Source organism: Corapipo altera, unplaced genomic scaffold, assembly GCF_003945725.1.
Source record: "Corapipo altera isolate COAL_440 unplaced genomic scaffold, ASM394572v1 99, whole genome shotgun sequence".
In the NCBI taxonomy this organism is placed as follows: Eukaryota; Metazoa; Chordata; class Aves; order Passeriformes; family Pipridae; genus Corapipo; species Corapipo altera.
Genome location: NW_020884988.1, coordinates 523,057 through 535,920, shown reverse-complemented (window position 1 = coordinate 535,920; position 12,864 = coordinate 523,057).

Here is a 12,864-nt window from a genome sequence, read left to right as displayed (position 1 = left end):
TCCCAAAAAAAAAAAAAAAAAAAAAAAAAGAAAAAAAATCAAGAGCCACACAGACATAAGTTGGCTTCAAAGTCTCAAATAGCAATGTTAATTTAATTCTGGAAAATATTACAAAACACAGAGTACAAAAGGAATAAGCTGAGTATTAGCTCAGTTCAAGAGCCAAGCTGCATCTAAAATTCACTGTGAATGATAAACACCCAACATTATTTTAAAATGTATATTATAGAACATGTAATTCAAGAGGCTCTGTGAATATTTTATTATACCATCCCAATCATTTACACTGTGTGATATACATCTCATTGTAGTTGCACTCCCTTTTAAGGTACAGTTTGATTTCCTCCCTGTATTTTTATTTATTTAATCACAACTCAGTTGAATTACCATGTCTTTGCTCATCAGCAGCCAAATTGGGCATAGAGTTGAAAAGCCCTGAAAACTCTAGAAGTACTTCTGTGGCCAGAAAAAAAAAAAACTCCTCAGGTATCTCAGAAGCCTGAAATTGCACTCTGGTGACCATCCCTCACCAAGGGAGCACACAGACCTCCAATCTTGCTGTTCTGCAACGTCACCCAGCAGCATTTAAAGGAAATACAAAATTTCTTTAAATGTGAGGGAGCAGTGCTGCAGCAGGATGGGTTTCCTACAGCTTTGCTGATGTGAAAGCCAACATCCTCTTTTCCTGAAATCCACTATGCTCACTCTAGCACATAGCAAGCCTTTACTGATGCTTTTCCCTTGTGAAAAACCAACAGCCACCTCTGCAAACTGGAGTATGGTTTTTCAGTGCCACCTCACTTTCCACTACATTTGAGCTGGCTCTGGCATTTATCCACTAAAGCAAGGGCTCTGTACAGTGACACATAATGGCAATAAACACCACACACACACTCCTAGATAATTCCAAGCAATGGTTATCTCTAGTAGATCCTATGTTGCCTCCCTAGGATACCATCAGAAAACAGCATGGTGCTGTAAAGACAACCACTGCAACAGAGCTTGTGCCTAAGGAGTTCACAGCTTTATTTCCCTTCTCTGTATTTTGGTATATTGAAAGCAATAACTTGTACATACAGCAGACCTGGGGTCACAGGCTATTATAAACACAATCTTTTGGTATAAAATATTACTACACTTTCCATATTGATCAGTAAGCCCAGGAGCTGCTAAGTGCCTTATTGTATATTATTATTAAAATTCAGTTAAGAGGCATTTTACTGAATCAGGTCAGGGCCTGAGTGTTCCCTCCAGTTCAAGCCTTGATATTGCACAGATCTTGTGAATTGAGTCATAGATTTCGAGAAACATTACAAGTCAAATCAATATTTTATAGCCTTCTCACAGACCGTAGTCTCAAACTCTATCAGCATGGTGTTCTGAACAGAAGGATTTGCAGGAGCTAAAATAATTTACACTAATAAGGCACTGACCCATGCAGTCCTTAATGATCATTTAGCTTTGGCAATACTTCTGACTGCTACTGAGCTGCTTGGGAGTTGTGGAGTTTTTTTCAGCAGAAGACTCCTACATCAGATTAAGGACATAAGCAGTAACCTAACCACAGGGCTCAGCCTTGTTCCATGTAAATTCATCTCCATTATATAAACAGCTAAATTAAGAAATGAGGTATTTAAGACAAAGAGCTTAAAAGAGAGCCACAAATACACAAACAAACATCACAGAAATTCTTAATTCCATTTCTTGCCTTGTTTGCTTATTGAAGTGCCATATGTTGCTGCAAGTGCTATGAAAATATCATAAGATCATAATTATAAGGTTTGTTGAATTATAGAGTAAAGAAGCCACTTATTTACATTTAAATATGAACAGTGGTAATTGAAATGTCACATGCTTCTCTGTTCTCGACTCCAGAAAAATATTTATCTACCAACAGCTTGATGTGCTTTCAACAATGGCCTGGATTCATGAGAGGGACTGTTACTCATATCACTCTCTGCTTTTATTTATTTCTCCCTTCTGATTTACAGATTCAAGCAGGAGCTCCTGAAGTGCTCAGGCACTGACGTAGCAGTGAAGACACTGCAATGCAAACACGATTGTTACTAAGTTGGTGTTCAATAATTCTCAGACCTGTCGATATTGGAAGCCCTGAGACAGATTTAGGAAATCAATTTTAAATTGACCTCATTGAGTTGATGAAAAAACCAATGGTGGATGCATTTAAACTGATTAGCTCTTCTTTAAGTCCAATAGCAAGCAAACTCAACTCAAGCCAATGCTGAGTACACACAGAGAGTATTACAAGAGTACAAAATTAAAATTGCACCAGCTGAACCAGGGCCTTTAAGGGGAAAAGGCCTCCAGAGAAGCCTCAGCGAAGGCACTGCAGCCCTGGACAAATTCTGCCATGTCAAACCCACCTATAAATGAGACCTGAAGCTTGACCCTCCTTACAACACTACCAGTTCTAGCAGAAAGCCTCCAATAGGTTCAATTCCACTAAGCAAGCTGAAAAGAAGAGCAAAAGCCCAAACCAGAGGAAAGTAGCTGGCCCCGAAGAGCAGGTTGCTCAGACCCCCGGAGCAACGAGCAGTAAGTCCCAGGGAGGCAGGAAGGGGCCTTTCGGCACACTCACTTCTCAAAGGTTTACCACCACCTGTCCTGGGAAAGGCTCTCTAGAAAAACCCATAAACCAGCAAAACTTGAGCCTGGGCCTTCTCACAGGAAGTTTAATGTTTCATTGCAGGGAGCTAGAAACCCTCTTCCCCCTGAGGCATGCCCCAAATCGTGTCTCTGGCTGTCATGGAGTACAGAGAGAAGCTTGCAGGACTAAGAATGGCATCAAAGAAAAAGAGCTCTCAGATTTTACTTTCTTAGTAAAACCAAAAAAAAGTGTTTTGCCTAACCTCAAAATATTCAAAGATTTCAAAAGTGATTTTTGTTGTCAATAATTTTTCTTTTTTTGTTAGATATTAATAATTCTCATCATGCAAGGACTGAAGTTTTGGCTTTTCTTTCCTTGGTCTTTCTCCAAGAGGGCTCTTTCACTGCACTGCCTGAGAACCCATGGGATTTTACCAGCTCTGTTTAATAGCCACACACTCCACTTGTGAGTTAATGGTAAAGCTTTCAATTAACAGAAGCAGTTTTAGACTAATGCTAAACCAGTGAATCCCAGTCACCTGGTCTGCTTCCCTCCACCTCTCCAAAAGCACTCCTTGTTTTCTGGTTTAATAATTAAACGTACCAAGGCCTTTACTGAAGACTCTGAAAACAAACTATAGGCTGACTGGAGTTTAGTGAGAACAGGTAACATTTGCAGGGAACCACTCAAGAGAGGAGGAAAAAAAATATTTGGGAGCAGTCACAGCCTGTATCAAACACAAACAGAAATCTTCAAAGTCATCACATCAAAGACCAGCAGAGATGGGTCTCTGCTGGATTGTGTCACTCAGTTTGTGGCAGAGCACACACACCACAGTGGCAGGAATGGCCAATACCCAAGAGACCAGCATCTCCAAAGCAACGGGTCAGTAAACAGCATAATGAAATGTGACAGTAACTTCATTTGTAAAATATACACTAAAGCTATCAGGGCAGAAGTGCTAATAGCAAGGGCAACATTTGCATAATTACACTGACTTAAAGGCTCTGGTCTTAAATTGACCTAACAAGGTCTCTCACATGCAAACCACGGTGGGCTGTGCTGTTACCAGACAGCACCGTGCCCTGGGCTTTGGCTGCTCCCCATGCCAGGGCACACAGCCTGTGACAGAGCCAAGAGATTTCCACTGCTGGGGCTCCAGGAACACACCAGTGTTACAGTCAGTGTTACGCTCAGTGTTAATGATCAGGTCTGGTTAGTGAAGGATACCGGGTTTTAAACTGCATTTCTTTGATGTCAAAGATCTCCCAGATGACTCTCACCCCGCATTCTCTGAGCTCCCACAAAACAGCTGCACTTCATCACTGTACCACACAAACTAGCCTGGCAGAACAAATATGGGGCAAATTAATAGCACAAAAGGAGTACAAGTGCAGACTACACTGATGCTATCTTTAAAAAAAAAATACCACCCTTGGGCACAGCAAGAACATTCTTCCCACATGAGTTTGAACCATTCTCTGTGGAGTTCATTCATTATGTCTATGAACAACATAGGTTTTCATTAGTCTTTTTTAGTCATTCATAAAGGAATTAATTTTATATTTATTAAACAAAACAATATTGTTTTGTTCACATTGTGGAGTTTTTTTCACACATTTAACTTCGCTTGCTGCTGCCCAGGGCTTATTTGGCACACATGACAAAAACCAAAGGCACAGAGATGACAAAAGCTAACCACTGCAGCCATGGTGCAACCCAGCTCCAAACTGGGGACATCCAAACTGGATCCCGGGAGAGCAACACACACAACTCGGCACACAAATTTTCTCCAAACAAGAGCCACCTGGCCAGAGTGGGGGCAGATTGAATGGAGCTGTTTCCCACCTGTGTCCACACCTGCAACACTCAGGACGCCTTACAGGCCACTGCCTGCTCATCCCTCCCCAGCACAGCACACAGGGGAGGGAATCCGTTGTTTCTGCAGGGAAACCCTGATAGAAGGAGGTTGAATAAGTATTTAGGCTCAACAGAAGAGTAGAGGTAAAACAATCTGTGGGGCAACATTTTAATGAGTATTTTTATGCAGTAAAGAGACACAGAAAGCAATGAGAAGCACAAGCAAGCCAGGCAAGGACCTCACAGCGAGGCTGTTCCAACACTGCTGACTGCCCACTACACATTTGCTCAGGCTTTTGCTTGTTCTGCATAATCAAAGAGGCACTGGGAGCTGATGCATGAGGAACAAACTGAGCAGAGGAACAAGTCTTTGTCCATCTTTTAGGGCTCAGCCTTTGGGACTCTGTGCTGTGACGTGCAATTGAAGCTTTGGAGAAGCAGCACTTTCCAACGTCCCCCTACTGCCCTCAGCAAGGCACCCAGGCAGACCCACCACTGCAACAGGAGGTGGTACAACCAACTCACCTTGCACTCTCAGCAGCAGCCAGTGAAATATATACAAATATCTCCTCCACCATTACCACCAGTACAGATCTCTGGTGCTAAACCCACCCACCAAAAACAAGAAGACAATAAAAAGCCCCAACAAAATAGCCATGGTAGCTATAAGCCCTCCCCTGGTAGATATTTAAACATCAGACAACATCATCTTCATATTAAACTCTTCCTTGAAAATAATAAACATTGCAGATTCCCATTCCATCTTTGTTACATTTTAGTATTCTTTGCTTCATTGCCCATTTACAAATCATAAAGAATTCATAGATGAATAATGGACTGAGAATAATATCCGTACATGTATATATAAAAACATAAAACTCAGCACAAGCCAGGAAGAGGATAAGCTCTTCCTAGGCACAGTAAATTAAAGACTAAAGTAATAAAATTAAAAAAATCAAACCAATTTTGTTAAGTGTCTAAAATCCTCTCCAGTGACTCTGATGAGCAGTCATTATTCTGTTCCACAGTAAAGTATATAATTTCATTGCCCATGGAGTCTTCCCGTGATATATAAATGAATTATTTCCCCCATTGTCTCTAGAGAATTTACAACACATTAAATTTAGCTCCTGTGTCTCCTCCAAGATGATATGCTACTCTAGCTACATGTTGCTCTGTGCCTTGACCAAGGATGGAGGTATCTCCAGCCTCTGCTACTGAGCTGTTCTCCAACCTCAAAAAAACCCCTTTACCCACCTCTCTTCCCCCCTGCCCAGAAAGAGCCCTGGCAAGTGCAGCCTCTCCCAAGGCACCCCCCAGGCCCAGCACAAGCAGAAGACACGAGAACAGGGGACACACCACAACATTCCTCACCTACCTGGGGCAGTCCATGCTGCAGCCACACACCTCGTGCTCCTTCTTCCAGCCACTCTTCATCCAAAACCACAGCCCAGCTCTTACCACCAACCACTCCCATGACTTCCTCCTGCTCCAGGTGTAACAAATCCACCTAACTAAGACCTCAGAGGAGCACTTCTTTCTTGTCCTAAAATGGAGTTGCAAATACTCTCAGCTGTGGGCAATCTCCAATCAAGCTGTGGGGGAGCAGGGCTGGCACTCAGACCCACCTGTGGCTGCAATCGTTCACATCACCATTGCATTTTGATATTATTTATAAAATCCACATTTTTTATAATATGTGATGAACCCTCCAAAGCATATGTCTGAGGTTTTTACTCTACCCCACTTGGGAGACCAGTTTCTGACCCTCCTTCTTCAGTCTTTTTTTTTCTTTAACAGGATATTTGAAGTGATAATCTCTACCTGAGAGATGTCCACAACCAAGGAACCCAAATTCCATTTTCAAAAGTAAAGTAGGCCCTTGGCATACAAACTGAATGGACTTCCAGCAAATTTCATGCCCTTAAATCACCCATGGAATGAAGTCACCTCCACAACAGGCCTGATGAAAATGTTATCTACAGTTTGGTTTTAACTTTTTTTTTTTAAAAAAAAAGTTTGTTAACTTTTTAAAAAAAGTTCATTGATGATTATTACTTCCTAGTAGAAATAATGGTGCCTTCTCATTGTGAAAGTCTATCAATGAAAACATATACCCTTTTATGAGCTAAACTGTTTGGAATAACTTTTAAACAATTACTCAACTCCTCTGAAATTTCTTTCATGGGATTGCAGGTTTTTCCTGTATCAGATTATTTGGATTTCTCATGGATTATGCATTTCTCAAAAATTCACTCTTTACAGATTAAAGAGAGAAAGGGAAGTTAGAAATGACACAATAGTAAAAAGATCAGTAAAGAAAAATATTTTAAATATTAATGACCAAAGGGGAAATGGAAACACATTAAAGGCAAATGTGAGAGCTTTTAAATATGTTATTAAAATTGATTTATAAATGAGACTCTTCTTTAACCACGTGCTTTAGCCTTCACTACTTATTTCCTTCTGCTGTCTCTCCAAGCATTGGTGTCACCATGCAAAGCATTAAGGAAAGATATACAGAAAATATTTAGGCTGCCAACAACTATGGGCTGTTCAAACTGGGAAACATCATTATATTAAAAATCTCAGAGAATGAGATGAGAAGTCACCTATTTTGAAGTGTTGCGAAACCTTGGGCACTTGCAGGACATCTGTTCCAGGGGAGACTGGGGCTCCCTGACTGGGGCTGCTCTGCTCAGCCCACTGCCCAGAGCCACCCCACGGGCCCCCATGGCAACAGCGGGGAAGGAAGGACTGCTCGAGTCCACAAATGCAGACACTAATTACTTACAAAGGCAGGAAAAGACATTTGCCATTTCTGGTGTCCTCACCCTCCCTCTGCACAGAAATGATGCTCCTCACCCATGTGGCTGCACACAGGTCCCAGCCAGGCTCTGAGGGCTGATCCACACGCAGGGCAGACCAGCTCAGCATTTCCACTGAAAAGTGTCTCCAGGCTGATGAAGGACTGGAGAAGGCTGTCCTGCACAGCCTGGATGGGAGCACACAGAGTTCTGCAAGCCCCTTCCTTCCTTCTGCACCAGTTCCCACATAAACTACCCCCAGGAGTCTGCATTTCTGGGATGTATCTTCTGGAGTTTTCTAGCTTTGAAAACTCTTCCAGTGATGCAATGCAGGGCCAGGACAGCAGACTGCAGATCACTGACTCTGGCATGTCAGAGCCCAAGCTGGGCTTTCCGAGCAGCACGTGGCACAGGGTGTATCACATACCCAGCAAGGAGCAGCATGTGAAGCCATATGACTCCTGGGTCACTTTTTATTAAAGGACACAGTAGCAGATGTGTATTGCACGAACAGCCCAATTAACATAACCAAAATTGTGGAAATTATCCTTGAAAGGAACAAATTTTGTGCACTTATTTGTGTAAATGGACAGTATAAAAGCACATATAACAGCATATGTTTAACAAATTAAATTTGATTTAGCTTAGATACGAAAAATGTTTTATTGTAAAGCTGCTATCCATCACAAACCACCAAAACATTATAAGCAAAGACTCCAAAGAGAAACATAAAACATCACTGAGAACTACAGATCTTGTAGGTTGGACTTTGTGGTGAGAATGGTCCACAAAACTCCTTCTGCATGTCCTCATAAGATCCTTTTTATAGCAGGTTATGAATCATCACATGATATCTTTAAATGGATGATCAATACTATATTTTCCCATAAAACGTTTGGTTTGAAATCCGATTTTAAGTGCATTAGAGTTTTTGTGCACTGAACGAGTGAGAGTCATAATAAATTGTCATCAAATATGAAGGAAATATAGCTTAGATTAATTGCCATATTTATTTATGAGTCTATAAAATACATTGTGAAAGTCCTGGCACATTTTTGGGATACCAGCTTGAACTTTCAAGCAAGTTAAAAGCATTAAACGAGACTGGAAGTAGATTTATTATTGGAATGTTTTTAATTGCAGTTTCAACCAGACACAGGTATTAGAATGGCTGTGCCCTTAATGGTCGTCTCATGTGTTTTTTCTTTAAAAATGATATATTTTCCATATTTTTATTGATTTCATAAGATTTATTGTAGATTAGTGCTGCTTGTGTGTGAAATTGCAAGTGGTCCCAGCTTCCCCAGAGTAGCAGGATGCAGATGGCCCATCGCCACAGCCACTCCTCTCCAGTGCTCCCCCCAACCCTCAGCACATCCTGAGATACTGGTGAAAGGAAAGAACAGAGAAAAGCCTGAATTACCTGAAGGAGACCAGCAGAAGAGTCCTCAGTGAACTACCCAGAGGATCCTGTTCTGCACTCATTTCTACAAATGCAAAATAGAGTTAATTCAGACAGGATTTGGAGGTGGAATCCAGCTGAGCTCTTTCTTTACTCAAAAGTTAACTAACGAAGAGGCTCAAGGCCAACTTATTTAATGGGGTGGGACTAACTGTCTTAAGTATTTTCTGGTTTTGGAATAAGTTATAAGCTCTCTATGTTTCTAATGCACAACAAACACAACTGAGGTTTTGTAAATTAGAAATGAAAATAAATAAGAAAGCAGTTCTGATACTCATGTTTAATAGCGTACAGAAGTTGGTGAAGAACACCAGTTTCTTGGAAGAGAAGGCACAGTTGCATGTAACTAGCACACTAATTTAAAAATAAATCCTGGAAATTATACCAAGCAGACTAGGTAATGGAATAAAACTGTCATTCACTGCCACAGAACAAAAATGACAAACTATACCTAAGGTGATATTAAATTAAAAACCTTCAGCTTGGCAGCCAAATGATTCCTTCACACCAACTGTGCACGAGCTGATGCAAAGGCCATGAAAGCACAGACACAGCCTGGTGGTTAATGGTGAACCCTGCTCAAGATGTGTCAGAGTAGGAACAGCCTTGTCACACACACACATTAAAAAAAAATAAATTAAAAATTATTCTATTGATTTTACTGGAAACTGAATCCACTGAGGGGTCAGCCTGAATGAAAGCTGTGACACTGCCCTGAGTCTCCCAGCATAAGTTAATCCATATCTCAGCAAAGCACAAACAGGTTCTCAGAGGTGAAGTTCTCATGAGCTTTGTGTAGGTGTATCTTCACCAGATGAACTCATACTTTATAGAATAATCTACAGTAACCTGAGGAAAGCTAGTACAGAAGTGTTGGACAACCCTGACGCAGAGAACTCTGAAAAAAGTATTTCCTCCTTAGCCAAGTATGTTTTCACAAGTCACAGTGATCATAAGTTAGTGATGGCCCCAGATCCAAGGGAAAATACCACCCCATTGCATGGGGAAGACTCATTTCCAGCTTCCAACCACTTGGCTGCCTCTTGGCACAGAATGGTCCAGATTAAAGCCCTGGTCCAATCATCCTCCAACTCCAGTAACACTCAAACCCAAATGTCTATTTTGCAGCCATATCCTAAAAACTTAATCACAGCAGCCACAGTGATGACCTGAGATTCAGCAAACACATCAGTCATTATGAAAGTGATGCTGGGAGTCAAGTGGAGCTGCCAGTCCTTGGAGAAGAGGTGAGAGGGTGAGGTGGCAGCGTAAGGCCACCACACAGGACTGATAGGAAGAAGCAGCTCACTGTCACACGAAGGAGCCCATGCAGAAGTGGTGCTTATGGATCCCTGCAAATACTATTACTACCCTTGTCTACCTCTAACCTAATTTCCAAATGATATTTTAAATTGTTCTCATTTAGCCATCCACCTTGATGAGAGGTCTTGGAGAAGCAAAGCAAGGGCACATCCCTGTATTTGCTTGACTTTTCACATACCAAACTTGTGTAGCTTCTTAGATTAACAAGCCCATGTACATAACTCTCCAGAAATCCCCTTTCAGAAGACAAGTGTCTAAAGGCAAAGTTATTCCTGATGTATTTCAAATGTGACAAAAACAAAAAGCTACTTTCAGGTTTAACCTTCATCTGACAAGGTACCAACCGTTACCTCAGCAATTACACCTCACCCCCTAAATCAGTGTATGGCCCATGCCTCACTGTGCCAGCTCTCCCTGCTGTCCTGAACACAGTTCTTCCTATTTTGTGCTTGTATGTTAAGCAGTTAAAAAGCTTTATCTTTAACAAGATATTAATCTTAATATTATCCTAATATGTTTCGTCTTTTCCTGCCTCTCATGCAGAAATCAGTCTTGACAATAGCGACTGAGATAAGGACAGTAACCAGCAAGCTTCACAATAAGCCATCATATACACTATTTTAGTTTGTCAAAACAATTAGTGTTCATTTTGGCTTTATTCAGTTAAATCTGCAGTGACTGATCAGTATAAATTATGTATTAGGCTGCCCAGCTGTACTTGTTTATTCATGCATGGACTTGAAGAATTTTCATTTTCTCAGTACAAAAAAGCAACAGCCAAAAAAATCCCCCGGTATTCCAAAATATAAAGACACTTTCTTCTCAGCCACATTTCTGCTACATATTTTTGAAGCTGCTTTCTTCTTACTCTGCTTGTTTCAATTAACCTATTATTTCATTTGCAGTTATCGGCAGCTGCATTTGCATCGGTAGTAAGCACATACTGTTACTTTCACCCTTTGCAATTACCTCCTAAGCAAAGCAATATCAGAGCTAAACCAAATGATGTTGATTTTAAAAGCATCAAAAATCGCATTGTTGGCTGCATTTGAACTCCTGCCTCACTTCAAGAAGAACTGCTTGCAGAAATGTTTACACTTAAGCCTCACAGTCCTCTCTTTCAAGAACAAAAGTTTGTGAATCAAGAGAGATCATTTTCTGCTGTTGTTTGTGTTTATAGTCACACAGTCCTCGCTAGGACAACTGCGTGAAAGCAATGCACGTTGAGGGGATGGGATGATACACTTGTATACAGGGAGAGAGATGACACAGATTTAGAGAAAGGAAAGAAAAATCTGCAGTGACCACGTACAGGGTCAGTTACGCTTCTCCGAGACATGGTGTGAGCAGAATGGAAATCAGGCTGTCGAAGCTGATTTCCTGTGATTAAATATCGGCAAATTGCACACTCCAAACCAAAGGCACCCTCTGCAAAGCCGGGTTCAAGAACTTGTTAACAGAAGGTTTATGCCAATATTTACAAATCACAGAAAGATGTTTTGGCAGCTTTGACACGCAGACTACAGTTGCTCAGTGATGGACAGGCAGGGTGAATGGTGGCAGTGCTCAGAAGAACACAAAGAGCCAGAGTTTGTGTCCTCCTGAAGAGCTGGGGAGCACAGCAGAACTTGTATGTGTTAATGGGAATGCCATTCAATCTCCTGGTCTCTAAGGGGAATCAAAGGAGCCACCTGGGTGGCTCTTGGGCATGTTTAGAAAAAAGCATGCTGCTGAAATACCTCTATAGGGCAGAGTGCTCTAAGTGGAGAGAGCCAGGTTGGAAAAGGCCATCCCCCAAAGCTGGGCTCAGGTACAACGTACCTGACAGGTAACAGAATAGTTTTCACGTTGATTATCCACGATAAAGATTGGCAAGCTCAGTGTTGCAGTGATCTGCAATATCTCTGTTATAAAAGTGCCTTTGCACAGTGAATTCTGCCCTGGTTTCGGTGGCCACTGTGCTCATTTGCTTCAGTGAGGAGCCCGGAGCCCTGCACACAACCTGCCAGCACAAACAGTGCCAGGGACAACTCCCTTGGGCTGTGAGCACAGGTAGGATGAGCACACAGCTACCCTGCTGTTTCTTCCATCAAATAACATAAGGAATGTTCTTGTGAAAAGACTAAATTTTGCTGAATTAAGTAAGTGCTTTAGAACAAGTGGTTTTATTACTTTATAATTAGCATAATTTCCCCCATAGGGATTCTTGCAATTAAATAATTAGCAGTAATGTTACCCAAAGGTGTTCTTTAATGAATTTTCTGAAGTTACTGCCCCCGCTAACAACAACTGACACGGCTCGGCTTTACACCGCTTGAGCGCTCCGTCCTGCCAGGCTGCAGGCGACGTCAGAGGGCTGTCACAGGCGGCCCTGAGCTCCGGGCCACTCCGCTCACCCCGGCGGGGCGGACACGGCTCCGGTGCCCCGCGGGCAGCTCCGGGCTCCCTGTGACCCCGACGGCGCGGGCAGCGGGCTCCGCTCCCGTGCTGACCGCGGAGAAGCCCCGCCGGTACCCAGCTCCGACAAGGGCCGCTGTGCCGGGGCACGGCGCGGGTCCGCCCGCCGGCTCCCGGCGATGGGGGGGACAGGGGCCGCCCAGGTCGGGGCGCGGAGCGGAGCGGCCCCCGGGCCGGGCCGGGCCCGCCGCGCATCGCTCGCGGACCGGCAGCGCCACCCGTCGGGGAGCGGGGCGGCGGCGGAGCGGAGCCGCTCCGGCGGGGCGGGCACGGGCACGGCGGGGGGGCTGCCCGCCGCTTCCGTGGGACGCGGCCCCCCCGCGTTCGGGGCGCGCCGGGGCGGCGGC